Here is a 23,658-nt window from a genome sequence, read left to right as displayed (position 1 = left end):
CAGAGGAATGGTGGTCATAATGTTGATTCAGTCTTTACCAGGAGACTTGTTTTATTCTATCTTGCCCCATCACGTCTTCTCGGTTTTGTTTTCACAGTTAGATGGTGATTAGCTACATCTCTCAAATGTGCAAGTCCCAAAATATAGGCTTATCGAATTTGTTCTAAAATTGTATTTGCAAGGGACTTGCTTTTCTGAACTCATCTTATAGTACCCTTTGAAATTCAGCCAATGTTGAGACATTTTATTTCCTGACTTCTTCAATGAAAACCAAGGACTTATTTAGTACATTATCTGCCTTGTCAGTTGCATAGGAGACAATTTTATGAAATGATCCACCATCACATTGCATTAATTGATGATTTTCCAATCTTCAAATAAAGTTTCTTACTCTTCAATGCCCACCACAAGAGGCTATGCTACTTTTTTTTAAAAAATAAATGTAGAACCCCACTGGTGGTAATGATATCTTTATTAGTACATTTGGGCTAGGAATAAACTATCCCCAAGTCTCCAAAAAATGTAGCTTATGTCTATTTATAGCTTATTTTATGTAACTAATTTGGATCAATTTCTCTTTTCTATATTTCTTCATTCTGCACCTAGGCTATAGAACTCATTACACTATAAATTACTAATTACAATGTCTCATTTGTGACCTAGCACAAGTTTTGGCACATAAAGGGCTTTTATACATATGTATGTACACATATTTCTATATGTACATATTCATCTTATACATAAGAAATTTTGTTAGTAGAAAAATGGCATTTGAAAACAAGAAACATACTACTATAAATGTGTGAATGTGTATGTGTGTTCACATATGTGTATATATGAGTTAACACAAAAAAGTTTGATTTGTCAAATCAGATTCTCATGAATCAGATTCCTGATGAAATACTTTCTAACAATTCTAAAGTAACAAGTGGCAATGCACAGCGGAAGCGGGGAGTTGGCTGGGATATTGGGGGACCACCACCCATCTTTTCTTTAGGACATGTGATTTCTGGTTGGAATGATGGATGAGATCTCTAAGGAGATTTGTCAGATGCTTCACAAAGAGAATTTTGCTTATAACTCATGTAGTTGTAGCTTACAAGACATTTTCCAAGACAAGTGTCTCATAAATCCAGTGATTCTAGGTTTGCTTTCCAAAAGCATCCTACACTGCAGGCAGTCTGCTTAAGCATTTCACAGATAAAGGCTCTCCTCATAGCGATATAATTAGTCTATTTGCCAAGAGGTCCAATTATCAGCATGTTTTCAGGAAGATTAGCCTGGGTCATCTGCCTTTCTTCTCTGGGAATGTCCCATAGGTAAGGGGAGAAAAATGAGCTACAGTCCAGTTGCTTTTACTCCTTAAAACATTGGTGAAATCAAAACATGGGAAATAAAAGCCTCAGGACTAATTTATATTTGTAGAAAGAGCATGTTATAAAAGAGGCTAAGTACATTTCATCTAATTTCATAAAATATTCTAGACTTTAGTAGACACGTAGACAAATGGTATAGAAAACAAATTGTAAAATTAAAACAAAACAAAAATATATCTTAATTCAAGTAATAATAGATTTTGTTTGCTACTGTCATATAAATAAAAGTAACAATAAAATATTGAGAAAATAATAAACGTTATCATTTTTCCTTTGCTTATGTCACTGTAAACTAATAAAATGGCTTAATTAACCAATTTACCAGTAGATTAAAGAACCAGAACCTATATATAGATTTTCATCATGAAATGTAATGATTGCTAATATATCTTATGGAGCAAATGCCACCATAGGTAAAAAGCTATAAATATAAAACAAGAATATAAAAGTTATAGTATTATTTATAATTAAAACTTACGATAGTTAAACTATAATATGAGGATAGGTGAATATATGAAAGGTAGCAACTCCATGGCAACATGGAACTGACTGCCTTGGCCATTGTCTTTGTAAATGAATTCCAAGTCTACATTTCTGGCTCTAGCTGTAGTTGATTATTTTTATTCTCTTTACTATAAGATGTCATAAACATTGAATGTTTTAAAATTACTATTTATGTATGTAAAAAGTAGTAATAGGTATTGTATCTAAATTTTGGACAACAGTAATAAAATTACTAGAAATTAGAAATAAAACCAAATTTTAATGCCAAGTAATACCCAGAGTAAATACTCCAGAGGACTGTAAGTACATACTCATGCCAGAAAAACAGGTGGCCCCAGAAGGATGCAATATATGAATGACAAGTGTTTGCTTTGCTTAAATTCCTTTATCATATATTTGGAGTACAAAGTGAATTACAAGTCAAAATTCACTTAATCATTAATAATAGAAGTGCATTTTATCTCAGTGTTTGTTTTAAACATCATTGATTTATAATAGTTTATATTCATTTTATTATCTCAGAAACTCCTAAGCACACAGTAGGCCTTGCTTGTTTGATCAGCATCAACTTAATGTTAAAAGAGTAATGATTTGATTAGGATGTACTTTGAGGAGCCCGAGCATTTTGTCACAATCAGCAATTTGTGTTGAACAATATTAAGGTTTTTATGTAAATAATACCAAATTTTATACTCTGATTAGAATACATTTTTTTCAGCATTAAAGGAAATAACTTGAAAAGCTTTCTCTTCTCCATGTTAATATAACTACATTCAAAGAGAGTGAGTAGGCATAAACATGGTTTTTATTACCAACTCTTTTCATATTCATCTATACAATCAAATCCCAAGGGCAGACCCTTTAAATTTCAAATGTAAATGAGTTGATGTACTGTAAATATGGAGGAATTTCAATGCAAGTAAAGGTTTTCAGAATATTTTAGTTTGTATATAATTACTATAAACTTTTGGTATAATCCATCCTGCTTTTACTTTATTACTCTTCCCACATGCTGAAAAGGTGGAAAACTATAAGTTACACTAAAATGCTAGAAATAGAGCTATACTAGCCTAAGTTGTTATAGCACAATTAAAACTGTGAAATACAGCTTTAGAATTTTTAAAAAGAAGAATAAAGCTTTCCCTATATTGAGATACCCAATTTAGGATTCATTTTAATGCTATCCACTTAAATTGTTTTCTGTTTGGTATAATTACTCAAGGGTTGTTCATGGTACTCTCCAGCCTGGGGTGAAAGGGAGAGGGATGTTGGTTGGCATGAGCAGTGGCAGAATATAATTTTGTATAACTAAAATAAGCAACTAGACTTCCAAGTTGTGATGCTTACCTACCTAACAAGCTAGAAAACCAAATTTTAATATCACAAATCTATAGTTTCTTTCTCCATATAAAATGTTTATCACCACCCTTGTGGTAGCATTTCTGCAGCTTTTGTTTCAGCATTAAGGTTATTACACTTGCCTTTTCTGTTCTCATTACTAGAATATTTTATAGGTAAATCCACTCAAGGAACTTATTGTGCTTTCTGATCAAAGTGGAAAGTGATGCCAGGCTATAATAAGCAATTTAATTTTTAATGAGCTTATCCGTGCCCAAGGTCATAACAAAGATTAAAAAAAGAGTTAAAATAAAACTACAGCAAAACACTAATGTTAATGCCCAGATATGACTAGGGCATAATAATATTTGGCAGAGCACACTCTCAAAGTATCTCAGTGGTATTTTTTTTTAAATTTTGTTTCAGAATAGAAACTTAACTCAAGTAAGGTGTAGAATATTAAATAACATAGACATAGATAAAAATGCATGAGACTTTTCTCCTAAAAGAAGTAAGCCAAGCTGTTTTCAGAATTTAAATTTCTAAGCTAAAAATGTTTAAGTAGTTTTACAAAACTCTGTGTTGTTAACCCATTGTTATTTCTGAAGGAGATGAAAATTTGGTATGCTGTTTTATTATCTTTTCCTGCAATTTTTTTTTTAAACTTACAGCAGGTAGGATGTGGGAGTGTTTTAAACACTCAATTTGCCTTACTATTTGGATAATTATTAGTAAATACTTGTGGTGTTGCAGAAAAAATTCTTTTGATTATTAAATATTTAATAATCTAGGCAATTGTAATAATGTCTATTTTAAATGATGATGATCTTGAGTTTGCACTTTGTTGTTTTTGTTTTAGTCTGAATATATTACATGATAAAGACAATAAAAATTCTTCATTAAAATTTCTTTTGGGAAAAATTAAGCTCATTTCTGCATAATAGATATGCATTGCTCCGGTTTTGTATTTGATATCTTCAGGAGCCATTTTAATTATTTCATGCTAAGAGATAGTAAGCAATGGAAAGCCTCTAAAAGTATCTTTGGTTTAACAGAGATTTTACTTACATTGACCCTAGAGTTCCACTGATAAATGATGAAAATTAACTAACAAAATATGGAGACAAATGCCTGGGCGCCGTGGCTCATGCCTGTAATCCCAGCACTTTGGGAGGCCGAGGCAGGAGGATGACCTGAGGTCAGGAGTTCAAGACCAGCCTGGCCAACATGGTGAAAGCCCCTGTCTACTAAAAATACAAAAATTAGCTGGGCATGGCAGTGGGTGCCTGTAATCCCAGCTACTTGGGAGGCTGAGGCAGGAAAATCGCTTGAACCCGGGAGGCAGATGTTGTAGTGAGTCAACGTACCACTGCACTTCAGCCCACGTGACTGACAGAGTGAGACTCTGTCTCAAAAAAACACAAAAACAAACAAATTATATATATATATATATAGAGAGAGAGAGAGAGAGAGAGACAGAGACAGAGACAGAGAGAGAGACAAATAGGACAAAAGTGGATAAAATTTTTATTAACTAATACCCTTTAATTCTGGTACCCATTATTTTAACATTCAGTACATTTATATATTAATCTTTTATCTACTTATCATATAGTAAAATCTAATGATTTTGGTTGAAACCAAGACTTGCTCCTGATATGCCCATGTAGAAAAAAAAAAGAGCATTAAAAAAAAGTGCCTTTTTGTTTTATAGGAGACTTTTGTATGTTTCCTAGAACAGAGGACAAAAGTTAAACATAAGGATTGTCCATTGACTTGACAGTTAAATCATCCCATGAAGCCAGAAGATAACTAGGGAGTGATTTTGTTAAATAAGATCAATAATTTTTTTGATTCTACATTATAATTTAAAACTGACAGTCTCTGGTATTTAAATATAGTAGGATTCATTTCAGCTAAAATTTTATATTGCTATAACATGAGCAATGCTACAAGAAGTCAAAAACCCATTGAATCTTTAAGGACTCCATTCCTACTTTTCTTTACTATTAATCAAAGACACTTTAATTTTCAAATGAAGTTGGGACAGTAGAATTTTCTTAAAATATTTAGATATAAAAATAAAAAGACAAAAATTTTAAAATATATACATAATTTTCTGAATATATCAATAGATTACAAAACCATCCTTACATTGAACAAAAATAATGCCATAAAATATATTAAATGGGAATCATAATTTTCCATCAATTCGTTTTTTTCATTTAGTCATCATTTTCAGATTAGCCAACTTGACATAATATACCATCTGACAAAGTTTTATTTTATAAGATTTTTGAAGTTTACCCTTCAAGCTTTTTTTTTCCTGTTGTATCATTTTCCTATTACTACATAACAAATCACCACAAAGATAGAAACTTAAAACAACATCCATTTATTAGTTCCAGTTCTGAATGTCAGAGGCCTAGGCACAAGTTAGCTCTTTCCTCTGCTTAAGCTCTCACAGGCTGAGGTATTCTCGCTTGAAGTATAATACTTCTTAACTGTGAATATGTAACTTCAAATAGTGATAGCAAATATTTTATTATGTTTATGTTTATTTAAAATGCAATTCTCTATGTGCTTAGGTGTAATGTTGCTGATGAATCAGCAATGTAAATTTGTTTAAGTTCTTTGTAGTTTCTGGATATTAGCTCTTTGTCAGATAGGTAGATTGCAAAATTTTTCTCCCATTCTGTAGGTTGCCTGTTCACTCTGATGGTAGTTTCTTTTGCTGTGCAGAAGCTCTTTAGTTTAATTAGATTCCATTTGTCAATTTTGGCTCTTGTTGCCATTGCTTTTGGTGTTTTAGTCATGAAGTCCTTGCCACACCTATGTCCTGAATGGTATTGCCTAGGCTTTCTTTTAGGGTTTTTATGGTTTTAGGTCTAACATTTAAATCTTTAATCCATCTTGAATTAATTTTTTTATAAGATGTAAGGAAGGAATCCAGTTTCAGCTTTCTACATATGGCTAGACAGTTTCCTCAGCACCATTTATTAAATAGGGAATCCTTTCCCCATTTCTTGTTTTTGTCAGGTTTGTCAAAGATCAGATGGTTGTAGATGTGTGGTATTATTTCTGAGGCCTCTGTTCTGTTCCATTGGTCTATATCTCTGTTTTGGTACCAGTACCATGCTGTTTGGGTTACTGTAGCCTTGTAGTAGAGTTTGAAGTCAGGTAGCATGATGCCTCCAACTTTGTTCTTTTGGCTTAGGATTGTCTTGCCAATGTGGACTCTTTTTTGGTTCCACATGAATTTTAAAGTAGTTTTTTCCAATTCTGTGAAGAAAGTCATTGGTAGCTTGAAGGGGATGGCACTGAATCTATAAATTACCTTGGGCAGTATGGCCATTTTAACAATATTGATTCTTCCTACCCATGAACGTGGAATGTTCTTCCATTTGTTTGTATCCTCTTTTATTTCATTGAGCAGTGGTTTGTAGTTCTGCTTGAAGAGGTCCTTCACATCCCTTGTAAGCTGGATTCCTAGGTATTTTATTTTCTTTGAAGCAATTGTGAATGGGAGTTCACTCATGATTTGGCTCTCTGTTTGTCTGTTATTGGTGTATAGGAACGCTTGTGATTTTTGCCCACTGATTTTGTATCCTGAGACTTTGCTGAAGTTGCTTATCAGCTTAAGGAGATTTTGGGCTGAGATGATGGGGTTTTCTAAATATACAATCATGTCATCTGCAAACAAGGGCAATTTGACTTCCTCTTTTCCTAATTGAATACCTTTTATTTCTTTCTCCTGCCTGATTGTTCTAGCCAGAACTTCCAACACTATGTTGAATAGGAGTGGTAAGGGAGGGCATCCCTGTCTTGTGCCCATTTTCAAAGGGAATGCTTCCAGTTTTTGCCCATTCAGTATGATATTGGCTTTGGGTTTGTCAAAAATAGCTCTTATTATTCTGAGACACATTTCATCAATACCTAGTTTATTGAGAGTTTTTAGCATGAAGGGCTGTTGAATTTTGTTGAAGGCCTTTTCTGCATCTATTGAGATGATCATATGGTTTTTGTCTTTGGTTCTGTTTATATGATGGATTACGTTTACTGATTTGCATATGTTGAACCAGCCTTGCATCCCAGGCATGCAGCAAACTTGATTGTGGTGGATAAGCTTTTTGATGTGCTGCTGGATTCGGTTTGCCAGTATTTTATTGAGGATTTTTGCATCGATGTTCATCAGGGATATTGGTCTAAAATTCTCTTTTTTTGTGTGTGTGTCTCTGCCAGGCTTTGATATCAGGATGATGTTGGCCTCATAAAATGAGTTAGGGAGGATTCCCTCTTTTTCTATTAATTGGAGTAGTTTCAGAAGGAATGGTACCAGCTCCTCTTTGTACCTCTGGTAGAATTCGGCTGTGAATCCATTTGGTCCTGGACTTTTTTTGGTTGGCAGGCTATTAATTATTGCCTCAATTTCAGAACCTGTTATTGGTCTATTCAGGGATTCAACTTCTTCCTGTTTTAGTCTTGGGAGGGTGTATGTGTCCAGGAATTTATCCATTTCTTCTAGATTTTCTAGTTTATTTGCGTAGAAATGTTTACAGTATTTTCTGACGGTAGTTTGTATTTCTGTGGGATCAGTGGTGATATCCCCTTTATCATTTTTTATTGTGTCTATTTGATTCTTCTCTCTTTTCTTCTTTATTAGTCTTGCTAGCAGTCTGTCAATTTTGTTGATCTTTTCAAAAAAACCAGCTCCTGGACTCACTGATTTTTTGAATGGTTTTTTGTGCCTCTATCTCCTTCAGTTCTGTTCTGATCTTAGTTATTTCTTGCCTTCTGCTAGCTTTCGAATGTATTTGCTCTTGCTTCTCTAGTTCTTTTAATTGTAATGTTAGGGTGTCAATTTTAGATCTTTCCTATTTTCTCTTGTGGGCATTTAGTGCTATAAATTTCCCTCTATACACTGCTATGTGTCCCAGAGTTTCTAGTGTGTTGTGTCTTTGTTCTCATTGGTTTCAAAGAACATCTTTATTTCTGCCTTCATTTAATTATGTACCCAGTAGTCATTCAGGAGCAGGTTGTTCAGTTTCCATGCAGTTGAGCGGTTTTGAGTGAGTTTCTTAATCCTGAGTTCTAGTTTGATTGCACTGTGGTCTGACAGACAGTTTGGTACATCACCATCATCAAAGACCAAAGGTAGATAAAACCACAAAGATGGGGAGAAACTAGAGCAGACAAGCTGAAAATTCTTTTTTTTTTTTTTTTGAGCCAGAGTCTCGCTCTGTCACCCAGGCTGGAGTGCAGTGGCACGATCTCGGCTCACTGCAAGCTCTGCCTCCTGGGTTCATGCCATTCTGCCACCTCAGCCTCCCAAGTAGCTGGGACTACAGGTGCCCACCGCCATGCTCAGCTAATTTTTTGTATTTTTAATAGAGACAGAGTTTCACTGTGTTAGCCAGGATGATCTCGATCTCCTGACCTCGTGATCTGCCCACCTTGGCCTCCCAAAGTGCTGGGATTACAGGCGTGAGCCACCACACCCGGCCAAAGCTGAAAATTCTAAAAATCAGAGTGCCTCTTCTCCTCCAAAGAACGCAGCTCCTTGCCAGCAACAGAATAAAGCTGGATGGATAATGACTTTGATGAGTTGAGAGAAGAAGGCTTCAGACAATTGGTAATAACAAACTTCTCTGAGCTAAAGGAGGATGTTTGAACCCATCGCAAAAAAGCCAAAAACCTTGAAAAAAGATTAGACGAATGGCTAACTACAATAAACAGCATAGAGAAGACCTTAAATGGCCTGATGGAGCTGAAAACCATGACACGAGAACTATGTGAAGCATGCACAAACTTCAGTAGCCAATTCAATCAAGTGGAAGAAAGGGTATCAGTGATTGAAAATCAAATAGATCAAATGAATGAAGTGAAGCGAGAAGTTTAGAGAAAAAAGAGTAAAAAAAACGAACAAAGCCTCCGAGAAATATGGGATTATGTGAAAAGACCAAATCTATGTCTGATTGGTGTACCTGAAAGTGACGGGGAGAATTGAACCAAGTTGGAAAAACTCTTCAGCATATTATCCAGGAGATCTTCCCCAACCTAGCAAGGCAGGTCAACATTCAAATTCAGGAAATACAGAGAACACCACAAATATACTCCTCAAGAAGAGCAACTCTGAGACACATAATTGTCAGATTCACCAAAGTTGAAATGAAGAAAAAAATGTTAAGGGCAGCCAGAGAGAAAGGTCGGGTTATCCACAAAGGGAAGCCCATCAGACTAACAGCAGATTTCTCAGCAGAAACTCTACAAGCCAGAAGAGAGTGGGGGCCAATATTCAACATTCTTTAAGAAAAGAATTTTCTGCTTTGTCGTTTTTATTTTAATCTTTTAAGTATAAGGCAAGTCGCAGGCAAAACAATCTAAATAAATGACATTCATTGGTGATATTTCAAGCAGTAGGATCAAACAGGGAAGAATGGGAAAAATTTGGGTTAGTTTGTGACCAATTACCTTTAAATGATTCTGTATGTCACTGTTTTTTACTCCCTTAGTGTTGGGAAGTAATATGAATATCTTTCAGTTTCTGCATGGTCAGAGGTTACTGAGGAAAAATTACTGGAAACCGTGGTTACATGACAATCCTTGGATGTTAAAGGGTGTTGGAATAGATAGAGAAATCCAGAATTATATAGAGATTTATTTCTTCAGTTATTTCTTCTACATTCCAAAGGGTTGTAACCAGATACCTTCCCTTATCTTTTTGGAGCGATCCAGAGGAGAGGGTGGTAGCCCCCAGATCCATAATTTCAGGGTGTTTCTCCTATGGTACAGACTCCACTGGCATAACCACCTGGCTCCTCCACATTGCCATGAAGGAGAAGGTGTGGCTTCAGAAACCTACAACTTGATTGCTTTAAGTAATCAGAAACCTTGTGCTTGATCTCAGAACCAAGTAAGTGAATGTAGTATTAAAAACATGTCTTGCATTTTATATGTTAATTGAATATTATTATTCTCCACTGATTAATATTATAGACTAAAATCTAAACGGAAAGACAAGTGAACAATGAAATTTTTAATACAATGTTTTGAAAAATTTCATGAAGAAAATAAGCAAGATCTGGTAGTAAAAAACTGTACCATTAGAAATATGCAATTATTTTTCTGTACACTCAAATCTAACTCTATTATAGCAACTGTAAGTTGTATTATAAATTAACTATTTTGGCTTTCCATGCCTATTTGCTTGTGAACCTTTTGAGGAAAATGACTAACCCTATTTATTTTTTTATTTCCAGGAAATGGTATTTGGGGTTTAATAAATACTTCTAGAATTAATAAATTAATAGCTAACCTAAACTTTCACTGTCCCAATTCAAAATTATTAATCTAATATCAAGGAAATTCACATTTAATTCTCTTTTTACCTCATCTAAATATATCATCTCATAGAGTTGTTGAAACTTGGAAAAACAAAATATCTCCCGATTTTACAAGAAATTTTTGATCTATGATAGTATAACGCCATTTATTTCATATTAAACTGAATGTATATTTAATTTCAAAGTTTTCAAACGAAAATACCAGAAAGTTAATCCCAATATTCAAGTTAGAACAAAGGAGTCTTCAATCAGAAATGGATCCTATCTTTTTTAGAGGCCCCCTATGACACAGGTACAGTTAAGATATTGTTCATAACTATAAGAACAAATTTTCTTATGAAATAAATATGGACAATATCAAATGAGGAACATTTCCTATGATGCTGAGAGAATCTTTCACCTTTGATCTTCCATTTTCTTCTTAGCTATTTTATAATACATTTTTTACAATAACTATTCTTATTATGCATGTAGAAAATATGGGCCAACCTTCATGTATAATAATTGAAAAAATAAGTGTTATTGGTTACCACTTAGGTAATGTGATGTGTTAAACCTGTGTCATCCTTTCTCTGTAAGCAATGTCTCCTTTTCTCCATTTTCAGCTTCATGTACATACTGGAGCCTACTTTTTGTGCAGTTATTTTCTTTCAATTTCATTTTAAGTTCCGTAATCCTGCTGCTATTTAAGGAGTGTCCTCAAGATGTTGTGGTTTACACTCTAGTGCCCTATCCTCTTTCAGAAGAACTCCGCTTGGTTTGCTCATGTGTGCACTGCCTTTTAAGTCAGGGCTTCTAGTATGAAGTACAAGAGCTATTTGACTACTCAAGTGTAACTCTTGTTTTGTAGTATATCATTTGAAGACATGTCTCTAGGCTTCTGGTTATTTATACAACTTATAGTCTACTTCTATCTGTGTGTATGCTGTGTTATTTACTCTGCATTTATTTGTATATAGTAGACTGAAGTAAGCTATTTGCATTCACCATAATGATGTATTTTTGTACATTCAAAAAGTATGGCATTACTGATAATGTAATCATTTGAATTTATTCAAGGTTTATTTGCTTTAACATTTCTTCATGTCAGATAAAGGTCTTAGTGAAATTATAGATAAACTGGCTAAAATCATGGAAAAATGGAAATTTTAACTTAAAATGTAAAGGCATTTTCATATTTCATAGTATCCTGAAGATCAAGATGAAGAATACATTGGATTATATAAATACAAAATGTTAAAAAGAGAGTGGCTAAGCACAAACATATTTTGCTCAAACAATATTTCCTTTTTCATGTTATAAGTAAATTGCTCTTGACATTTATATAGCTAAAGTTTATATTCATATATTATTCCCCCCAAACAAAACATGAATGTTTTCGTAAAAATCACACAGTAATTGCATAGGTACTGAGATTAATGGAACTAATGGATTAAAATATTTTATTAAATACCAATATTATGGCAGTTAAAACTATAAACTTCAGCATTGGACTGCCCATGCTTACCTTCCAATTTAATCATTTATCAACTGTGTTATTTTAGGTAAGTTACTTAACTTCTCTAAGGCTCCTGGATATATAATAATACCTGCTAATAAGACAGATGGAAAAATTAAGTTGCTGAATACATTTCATACTTAACATCTAAGATTTGGGGTTCAAATTTATAATATCCTATCTGTGTGGTTTTAAATTACTCTAAGTCTAGAAATTTACATAAATCAGTCACAGGTCAGTAATGTCCTGAATATCTTGTCAGAGACTGATGCTTCTCTGGTGGGACTCATCCAGAAATGCCACATGTAAAGTCCTATTAAGTATAAACTGTCACTTCAAAAGTAGAAAGTATACAAGAACAAAGGTCCTTTGTTTCAGTGTTACCAGAATCATTCCTAGAATTATCAGTACCACCTAAATTCACATAATGTAATTTTCTAATATTTATAAGTAGAAAATATTCTAAAATATTAAAATAGACGAGAAGAGATATAAAACATAAAAAAGGAAAAGATGCCATCAGCAATGACAGGAAGAAAATGATAAAGAGCAAAGTACAACTTTCCCAAAAGAAAAATGTAATCAAGGAACTTAAAAATAGAGATAAATGTAGTACAGACACACCATGGAATGCTATGCAGCCATTAAAAAGAACAACATCATGTCATTTGCAGATACATGGATGGAGCTGGAGGCTGTTATTCTTATCAAAGTTACACAGGAACAGAAAACCAAATGCTGCATGTTCTCACTTATAAGTAGGAGCTAAGTGATGAGAACACATGGACACATAGAGGGGAACAACACACAGAGGGTGGAGTTTGGGAGGAGGGAGAGGATCAGGAAAAATAACTAATGGTACTAGGCTTAATACCAGGGTGAGGAAATAATCCGTACAACAAACCCCTGTAACACGACTTTACCTAAATAAAAAACTTGCACAGGTGCCCTTGAACTTACAAGTTAAAAATGAAAAAATAAAAATAAAAATAGAGTTACAGGTAGATTCAACTAAACAGAAGTAAGAATTACTAAAAGTGAAATAGACCTGAATGCAAAACAGAGGGGTAAATGTTTGAAAATATAAACAAGATTAAGATTTACTTAGGTTACAAAAGAAAATACACAAATGGCCAACAAACACATGAAAAAATTCTCAACATCACTAATGATCAGGGAATTTCAAACTAAAACCACAATAAGATACCACCTTACTCCTGTAAGAATTGTCACAATTAAAAATTAAAAAAAATAGATGTTGGCATGGATGTGCTGAAAAAGGAACACTTTTACACTGTTGGTTGGGAAGGTGAACTGGTATAACTACTATTTAAACCCATATGGAGATTCCTTAAAAAACTAAAAGTAGATCTACCATTCCATCCAGCAAGCCCACAATTGTGTACCTGCCCAAAGGAAAAGAAGTCATTACATGAAAAAGGCACTTGCACACGCATATTTATAGCAGCAGAATTCACAATTGCAAGAAATATAAAACCAGCCTAAATGCCCATCAAGCAATGACTGGATAAAGAAAATGTGGTGTATATATACACCACGGAATAATACTCAGCTATAAAAAGAAATGAAATAATGGCCTTTGCAGCAACTTGAATAGAGCTGGAGACCATTATTCTGAGTGAAGTAACTCAGGAATGGAAAATCAAATATTGTATGTTCCCACTTGAAAGTGGGAGCTGAGCTATGAGAATGCAAAGGCATAAAAATGATATAATCGACTTTGGGGACTCAGGACAAGGACGGGAGTGGGGTAAGGGATATAAGACCACACACTGGTAAAGTGGACACTGCTCAGGTGATGGGTACCTCAAAATCTCAAAAATCATCACTGAAGAACTTTTCCATGTAACCAAAATCCATGTGTTCCCCAATAACTGTTGAAATAATTTTAAAAAATCATTGCCCAAACAAACCCCACAAAAAAGGGTTATTGAGGTTACAATGAGAATAAATAAACTTCCAACTAAAGCTGTAGAGTTAGAGAATAGATAACAGGCAAACAATAGAAAAACAAAAATTGGCTGAGAATGTGTCAACAATTGTGAAAAAAAATCTAAATTCTCAGATTTGGGAATCATAACAAATCCCAAGCCAGTTAAAGATAAAGATACCCATCAGTAGATTTATCAGGCTAAAATTACTGAAACCCAAGGAGAGAGATTGATATGGTTTGGCTGTGTTCCCAGACAAATTTCATCTTCAATTATAATTCCCATAATCCCCACAAGTCATGAGAGGGACCTGGTGGGAGGTAATTGAATCATGGGGTTGGTTACCCTCATGCTGTTCTCATGATGGCGAGTGTGTCCTCACGAGATCTGATGGTTCTATCAGGGGCTTTTCCCCCTTTGCTCAGCACTTCTCCTTCCTACCATCATGTGAAGAAGGACATGTTTTGCCTCCCCTTCTGTCATGATTGTAAGTTTCCTGAGGCCTCCCCAGCCATGTGAAACTGTGAGTCAATTAAACCTTTTTCCTTTTTAAATTACCCAGTCTTAGGCAGTTCTTTACAGTAGTGTAAGAACAGGCTAATACAGGGAGTAAATCTTAAACAGCAGAAAGAAAAGATATTCTCTACACAATGAGGATAAAAACAAACAGCATGTTTCTTAAAAAACAACAATGAAAGTTAGAAAATAGAGAATAGAATTTTGAAAAACAAACAACTTAGGGATATGCACACACACATATATACTTGTAGATATAAAATAACATATACTATATTTATGGAAAAATTTATAGAACAAATTGAGTCATTACAAAAACTTAAATAAAGAATATACATATTACAATGTTAAAATTTTCCACATTAATCTATAAGTTCAATTTGGTGCAATCCCAATTTTTGTGCTGTTGGTGGTAGTTGTATTGTTGGTGGTGGGGGGTGGTGGTGTTAGTGTGTGTGTGTATGTGCATGCAACTAAAAAACATTTCCATTGCCCTCCTGAACTAAAAGCAGAAAGTGGGAAAGTTGGCCAAGAAAAAATCAAGGTTTATTAACAAGATATAATAACATATACTTTCTAGTATTAATGAATGAATAGATAGGTTGTCTAAAAGTTACAGAATACAGAGTTCCAAAGCAGAACCATATCATATATATATATACACATATATATGTATATGTTAGTATTATATATACAAATTAGCGTTATGTTCAGAATAGTGAATTTTTAGACAGAAACTTTTTAATATAATCCCTATTTCCTATCATCTGAAAAGTATATCCTGATTGGCTAAAGTCAATATTTTTTAAATGAAAATTTCAAAATGTGAAAAAGTAGAATTTCTTCATATACCTGAGATAGAAAATTATATTTAAAACCTATATCAATAAGAAATAAACAGTGAAATAGAAAGAATTTTCAAAAGACATGAACAAGCTATCCACAGAAACATACACAAATGGTTAGTAAACCTATGGAAGTATGCTAATGCCTCAGTTTTAATCGGGGAGTAAATGTTAGTGCAGGAAGATACACTTTCATACTAATTTTAATTTCAAAATTAAAACCAATATCAAATGTTAGCAATGGCAAGGATGAAGGAAACCTCAGATACACTACTGGAAATCTGCATGACTCGCTGGAGAACAATTTGCCAAAATCTAGGAAAGTTGAAGATGTAGAATTTTCTACCAAGATATTTTACTTCTAATCACTTATCCTAAAGAAATTTTTATATAAACAAACAAACCATATTAAAATATGTTCACAACAATGAAAAAAATTAGAAAAAACCCTAAATTTTCATCAAAGATTAAAATAGATAGGAAACTATAGATTGATTATATTTTCATTATATCTTAGATATGAATAGGACCCAATGAATATTGGATGAAATCATGTTTCAGTAAAAGGAATAAAAATTGTTTCCATTTATATAAATTTGAAAATATACAATCCAAAATGATGGTGAATATGGTAAATTGTCTTACTCAAATTATCTCCTGTGTGTTGTCTTTTGCTACAGAGACTGGAAAGCTAAAAACATATATAGGGTTTCATATCTAATTCTGCTTCTGCAATTAAATGCACTCCTGTGTGACCTGAATTCACTATTAAGTGTAGAAAAATTGAACAATGGTAGAGGTATCTATACTGCCAGTGAATGATTATCAGGCATCACATAGCTCTGGAACAGAAAGTTCCGGCAGCAGATTCAATAAGTCCTTGATTCTAGCCAAAGCAGTATGCTCCTGGAGCCATCAGTTCTGGTAGAAGCTGATCTCCAGAAGTAAGTTAGGTGTAGTGCTTCAGATGCAACATTGCAGCCAGCTCCAGGAAGGGGGAACACGTTTGAAAATTCCCCAAAACTACATCTAGATATGTATTCTAGATCTGCCGTTTTAAACACTTGTCATATGATGACATGCATTCAAAATGGCATTGTGTATAAATGAATGAGGCTGCTAACCACAGGAGTAAATCAATACTGTTAAATACTAACCATAGGGTTGAGTGAATAATACTCAAGGCTGTAACCAAATCATGGCACACTGGTTAGAAAATGTTACCAAGTACACACAAGAGATGTGTACTTGGAATTCTCACTGCAGAATTGCTTGTTACTAATAAGTGTTTGCAAACAAACTCGATGCCCAACAACAAGTGAATTAATAAAATAGAGGATTTTATACAGTATAATCCTTTAGCATTTGGTGAATAAACTAGAGCCACACATGTCAATCAAATAGATGACTGCAAAGAAATATACAGTATGTTGCCTTCTTTTCAAGATATAACACCTACCAAAACAATATATGATTTATCAATTCATAAATATGTGATGAGATTATTTTTGAAAAATATATATGCAGATACAAAACTGCACATTCAAGATAGTGGTTATGGGCTGGGAGCAGTGGCTCTTGCCTGTAATCCCAGCACTTCGGGGGGCCGAGGGGGGCGTATCACTTGAGGTCAGGGCTTTGAGACCAGCCTGGCCAACATGGTAAAACCCCATCTATACTAAAAATACAAAAAATAGTCGGGTGTGGTAGCGTGCACCTGTAGTCCCAGCTACTCAGGAGGCTGAGGCAGAATAGCTTGAACACATGAGGCGGATGGAGGTTGCGCTGAGCCAAGATCACACCACTGCACTCCAGCCTGGGCGACAGAGCAAGACTGTGTCTCAAAATAAATAAATTAATTTATTAAAATAGTGGTTACATCTGGAAAGAAACAAATGGAATTATTATACACCTACTATGTACTGGCAAAAAAAATTAATAAAAAAATTTAATAAAAATTTTTTAATCAGATTAGGAAGAAGGCATCAATTTATCTTCTATATTTGTGTCTTTCAAATATTCTACAGCAAATGTTGCAAAACACTAAGATGATGTTTAGTTTAGGGGCTGGGACGCCAGTGTTTTAATATATTTTAAAATTAAAAATAACCTATGGTATCAAAGGAATTTGTTAGTTCATGAAACGATATTGCTAGCATTTGCCTGGACCCTATCTCTGGTTCTTGGTGATTCTTCCAGCGCGGATATTCCTCTGTTGGCTTTGTCTTCCCTCATTATTTCTAAATTATATCCAGGAGCAAGCACAACTATGTGTTCCCTTATTTATATACAAAGGGGAGATCGTTTCTCACCAATCAGTCACCGAATTAAATTCCTGATTTTCTTTGCGAGTGGACAAATCTAAGACAATTACTGTCATGCAGAATAGCGTTTGCTGGTTAATTGCAGGCTTCCCACTGTACTTCTCCCTTTCAGTCGCTATAGGAGGAGGAAGAGATGGCACTGATGGGCTTATGCTAACCTCTACTAAACCTCAGAATTTGGAGGAGCATTAATACCACCAAAATCTCAGGGCTCTAAATAGAGAAAATGTGAAATTCATTAAGGAAAATATGGGTGTTTTCCAGGAGATGGAACGGGGGGACAGGAGACTAGGTAAGCAAGCAGTAACTGAATCGCCACACCAAGTGCAGATCTTCAGGGTGTTTCAACATGCTAGTATGTAGGTCAGTGTTCTGAAAGTATGGTCCCTGGACCAACAGCATTAGTATTGCCTAGGACCCTGTTAGAAATGTAAGATCTCAGGTTATACCTCCAACCTACTGAATCAGAGTGGCTGGGCCCAACCAGCTTTCCAGGAGATTCTGATGCCCACTAAAGATTGAGAGTCCCTTCTCCAGGCCCTTATAACCACACACCTCTCCTATTGTGAGCACCTCACTTTGCTGCATGGAATACTACTGTTGTAAAAAATGTATTTTCAGCTACACAGCCATGTACATCATGTATATTGTATTTTCAGGAAAACAAAGAGAAGATTTTAGAAGGTAAATTTGACTATATGTCAAGTTCACCAACATGCTGGCTTCAGAACCTTCATGGTAAGATACCATCCCACTACATATACAATATTAATAATCCAAATCTGGAATGTATCTACGTTTCTTGTGTTTCTGGTTATCTTACCTTCTTCTGTGATATTATTTGCTTCAATCCTATGTTTCTTGTGACTCATTAAGATTATTTTCCATGTTCTGGAGTGGAAAAACAAAACTTGTTAATTTTGATAAAGTCAGTTTTTTCTTTTGTTGCTCATGAAACAAAATTTTTAAAGTTAATTTTGATAAAGTCAAATTTTTTTCTTGTTGTTCATGCTTTTGGTGTCACAGCTCAGATTTTATTGCCAAATAGATATTCATGAAGATTTATCCCCATGTTTTATTCTTTATCCCCATGAATAGTTTCATGGTTCCCACTCTTATATTTAGGCCTTTGATCTATTTTAAGTTATTTTTTGTACATGGTATGAACTAAAAGCATTTCAACTTATTCTTTTGCTTGCAGAAATACACTTGTCCCTGCACCATTTGTTGAAGAGACAATTTTTTCCTCTTGAATGGTCTTGGCTCTTTTTTTGAAAATCAATTAAACAAAGATGTTTGGTTTTAGTTCTGGATTCTCAGTTCTATTCCATTAGTCTCTATGTTTATCTTTATGCCCACACCACACTGTTTTAATTACTATAGATTTATAGTAGTTTTGAAATAAAAAACTGTGAGCCCTTCACCTTTGTTGTTTTCTATGTCATTTTGGCTATTTGGACTCACTTACAATATCACATGAATTTGAGAATTTGCTCTTAATATTATCCAAAAAAAAGAGTTGTTTAAACTTTGGTAGGGATTGCATTTTACTTGTACTTTAAGTTGCTTTCACACCTTAGTAATATTAAATGTTCCAATCTATGGATAAGGGATGTCTTTCCTTTTATTTGAGCCTTCTATATTACTGTATTTCTAATTAAGAAATTTATTTTAGGTAGAATTAAGGGTGTACATTTGTATGATAAAATAACTCATATATAGGTAACAAGATTATATTTCTAAAACCATTACTTTATTATTGGCTTTTAGAAATTCTATTAATAACTCAACATATATTGAAAAATAATGTGGTTTTTATTATTTTTTTTACCAGAAGACATTGGCTACTATGCTGGAACTATGACCAGTTTACATGTAGCCATCTGTACTAGCGGAGACCTGACATACTGGCAATTTTTTCCATGCTATTTAAACATTATGCATTTTTTTCATACACAAAGAACAAATTCACTGAATCACTCTTTAATTCATCTCTATTTCAAAGTAATTCAATTATTCTGTGGCTTTTATTCAAGTTGAATGCATAATTAATTGAAAACATGCCATTGATTTTACACCACCAGAAAAGAAACAATTGCTTCCTATTTCAATGTTAAGATTCACCTTTCAATGGTAAGATGACTTCCAGTGAGGTAGAAATGATGATTCTCTTAAGGAGAATAAAATCCTTCATAAATTATGGAACAGTGTAAAAGGGACAGGAAATTGCAACACAGGCTAAAAATCATTAAATAATAAAATTTTAATTCTCAAAGAAATTTGCCTGATTTGGACATGAAAAAAATAGGAGTTAGAATTATTCTATTAGGTCAAACTTTTTTTAGTTACATAGGAATCTAGTGTGCTACTTTAAGATAAGGAATTTCACTGAGGCTTGGAAATTGACATTAAAATAATAAAAATTGGCACCTTTGAGGAAAAAGCCTTGAAATCAGCAGAAAAAAAAGTAATTTAAACTAGATTTGCTTCATGAAGTGAGGTACATCTGCTTGATAATCAGCAATTATTTTTCCAAGGGAGAAAAAATAATAGTCATTACTTTTTGTGATTTCATGTTAGTTTTTCTTATTACCGTAAACATTCCTCAAACTACAGTTTTGGATCTGCTTTTTAGACTTGCATGAAAATTATTTCTATCAAATAATCAGGAAGCTTTTCATGTTAAGTAGAGTTGCTACTTCCCAATCTTTAATCCAATGGGTATATACAGAGCACAGAATATGGGCCACATGGTGCCCAAGGTTTTGGGATACTCGTACTCAAAAAGAAACATTTGCTTTCTCAGGGTTTCCTGGCGCAAAAATAATGATCCTATAACCAAACAAAATGCATATCACTTTAAATATTAACAAGGGCCATAAATTGATAAATCAATCATATATAGATTGTCTAGGGAGTTTAGGTGAAATTATACAGGATTTATAAGAAAGATTGACCTATCAAGGTGACAGCTGAGTCACTAAAAAGGTAATATAAAGGAAGGAAAAGAATTTCATGAAAAGGGAACAGTAAGTGAAGTGTGTGTAGATTTGAGTTGGCCTTGTTTGAAGAAATAAAAGAATGTTGCAGTATTTGTCATACAGAGAGAAAGGAGAGAAATGACATAAGATGGGATCAAATCTTGCACAGCTTATTAGAGGACGGTTTGTTTGTTTTGTTGTTGTTGTTGTTATTGTTTTGTCTACCCTATGTCCAAACCCTGCCTTCTCCTATGGGAAACGCTGTATCCTGGCAGCAAATAGGGGCACGTTACTTAAGCTCAGACAACACTTTTAGAAAAGGATTGAAGCACTGGGCAAATATTTAGTAAATTTACAAAGAATATGCAATTTATCTCAAAGCATCACTCTAGTGTCAGGAGCCTCAAAATCTAGGGTGAAGAATAGGGGTGTTTGGGGAAGCTGCCAAGTAGGGGGAGAGGTGTCAGACTGCCTATGCTGGGCAACCTTGGAAGTGGTTCCTGCACCAAAATCTTTTGGTTACATCAGTTCTCCAAGCTTGGTTCTGTAGATCCTGTTTTCCACCTAAGCACTTATCCAGTTGATTTTTTAAAAAAACTTAAATTAGCTAGAGTCCATTTCTATTACTTACAGCCCCAAACTCTTAGACATTGTTATAGAATATTCTCTACTAGGATCAGCTTCTTCTTAATATTCTTTTCTTTCATCTACAGTAATTGTCTCTACAATTGTTCATAGTTTCCCCAATATTCTAATTATCTTCACACCTTAATGTCTGCACCTGGTCTTCTCTATGTCAACCTGTGGACAATACTCTTCCAGAAAACCTTCCTGGCCCCTACCAAACAAAGTCAATTCCATTTTCTGTGCTCCCTCCATATTTTATTGGTAGCATAGTCCATGTTATGCTATATTTAATAAACAAATGTAACATCTCAGTGGTTTGCCTACTTTCAGAAACCCCATAGTAAATCATGGTTATGGCCCAGGGCACTGCTCCACAATATGACACCCACGCTATTTTGAGCTTGTGACCCCACAAGAGACTTCCATATTGCCACTGCAGAGGAAGAGAGAAACTGGAGGATGGCACAGCAGATTTCACAGCTTTAACCTTGGAGTGGCCCACTTCTATCTGGACAGATTAATATTTAAATGGCCTTGGACAACTGCAAGAATTTGGGGAGGATAGTTTTCAGGATGCTGTTAGAATACGATATGAGAATTTGATGAAAACATAACGTCATGTTGGACTCGTGTATCCTGTTTTCACCTAATTTCGTATATATAACATTGTACTATAATTTATTCACTTACAAGTTGGTCTGTACCTTCACTATGCATTGGTCCTTAAGGGTAGGGACTATTACTTCTTCCCCTCTGAAGCCTCAGTACTGAGTATCGTGCTTGGCACTCAGTAAACACCATTAATGTTTATGGAATGAGAAGGTGGTAAATGGATGTTATTTTTCCACAATAATTTTCTTTGTATTATAATTCCATGATACAGTATTAGCCACCATTCACTGAATATTAAGCATCAAAGTGCTGTGGAGTACTGTTTCCATCAACAGAGTAGGTTAAATTCCCTGGGGGCATTCCTGCTACCCAAAACCTGCATAAAACACAAATTATACTTCATTTCTAGACTGTAGGATATAATAGAAAACACTACAAATCAAAAGAGAGAGAGAGAGAGAGAGAGATTAAAAGCATGAGCTTGAACCTAAGTGGTGAGCACTGAAAGCAAACAGAAGTCAGTTATGTGGACAGAAATACAGTCAGTATTGCTCTGGGGCCATGGGGTTTTTTCCCACATTAGTAAGGGAGACCTTGAAACTGGCACTCACATACAAAATGAAGAGTTGGCAGGGGATAGTTGGGGTCCATATCTGAAGTTATTTAGGCTCTGGGCACATCAAGTTGAATCACTCTCCACAGGAAAGCATCCTTCTACTTATCTTCAGAGTCTGCAAATAATACCATCAACCACATACACCTCATAATCAAATCAGACCAAAGAAACAATGAACAAACACCTTCACTGAGAAGTGGCAGAGTCAACAGAAAGTAAATTTAGGCCAAAAATGACCTGATGGTAAGTATGTGAGCTATATCCAGATGGATAATGACTTACAGTTACCCTCCCTTAGTTGCTCAGTTCGTTTTTAAATTATAAATGGATTTTAATAAATACAAAAACTGACACATGAGAAATGTCATACTTTTTTCTCACATTTGTACTTCTATTAAATAATTTTGTAAAAATAGAATGCATAGAGTATTTAATGTCACTGTTTATATTAGCATTTCTCAAACTGTGCAGTCTTTTTGATATATTTAAAATACATTTAAAATAGTTTGTGACATAACATAATTATTATACTAAAATGTAAAAGCCTTTTTTTCTAATGTGACCCTATATTCATGATATTACCTTATTTGTCTCTATTGATTCCCAAATATAACTTCATTTTTATTCTGGTTTTGCCTAGTGTTTGGTAAGATTATCCTATTATTTTAAAAATGGTAAGACAGAAAATGTTGACTTATTATATTCCCAACATAATCCCCATTAAATTTAATTACTATATCATATTACACAGAAAAGAGTTAACACAGCAACCCTGAAAATATCCTTAGAAAGGCTTGCTTGCATTGCTGCCTCTTGGTTGGCATTTAAAAACATGGATTTCAAGAGTGTTTCCACATGTGTCAAAGTTCTGTGCATTTTTAAATAAGAATAAAGAGTGTCTCAATGTTCCTAAACAGCTTGTGCATACAATATAATTTATATTGAACACCTGCTTTCCTACTTGGAAGCTAGAAACTTAATATATGATAGAGAGAGGTATCCCCACAAACCCATCCCTGAAGAAACTCCCTGGGCACTGAATTTCTAGTGTGCTTCCTTGGTAGATGACATTTCACACAAGTTGTCACAACTCATTGCTGGAAAAATTAGTCACATCTATGTACTA

At 34.2% G+C, this 23,658-nt stretch overlaps 1 long non-coding RNA gene across 28 annotated transcripts in view; it reads right to left on the bottom strand.

The window, feature by feature from the left end:
- The window catches only part of LOC129034775 (uncharacterized), a 136,780-nt gene that overhangs the window by 54,643 nt on the left and 58,479 nt on the right, over positions 1-23,658 (bottom strand). For 24 of the 28 annotated variants that reach the window (XR_010126302.1, XR_010126293.1, XR_010126307.1 and 21 more), the window contains 2 exons: positions 22,528-22,647; positions 18,520-18,587 (listed from right to left, as the gene is read on the bottom strand). The exons of 3 other annotated variants lie outside the window; for them this stretch is intronic. This is a non-coding gene — a long non-coding RNA (uncharacterized LOC129034775). The remainder of the gene's footprint in view (positions 1-18,519; positions 18,588-22,527; positions 22,648-23,658) is intronic. One more of the 28 variants, XR_010126306.1, reaches the window with a different exon arrangement.

This window comes from Pongo pygmaeus, chromosome 3 (genome assembly GCF_028885625.2).
Source record: "Pongo pygmaeus isolate AG05252 chromosome 3, NHGRI_mPonPyg2-v2.0_pri, whole genome shotgun sequence".
In the NCBI taxonomy this organism is placed as follows: Eukaryota; Metazoa; Chordata; class Mammalia; order Primates; family Hominidae; genus Pongo; species Pongo pygmaeus.
Note: the sequence above shows the minus strand (reverse complement) of the source record. Positions and strands in the feature narration are given on the sequence as shown.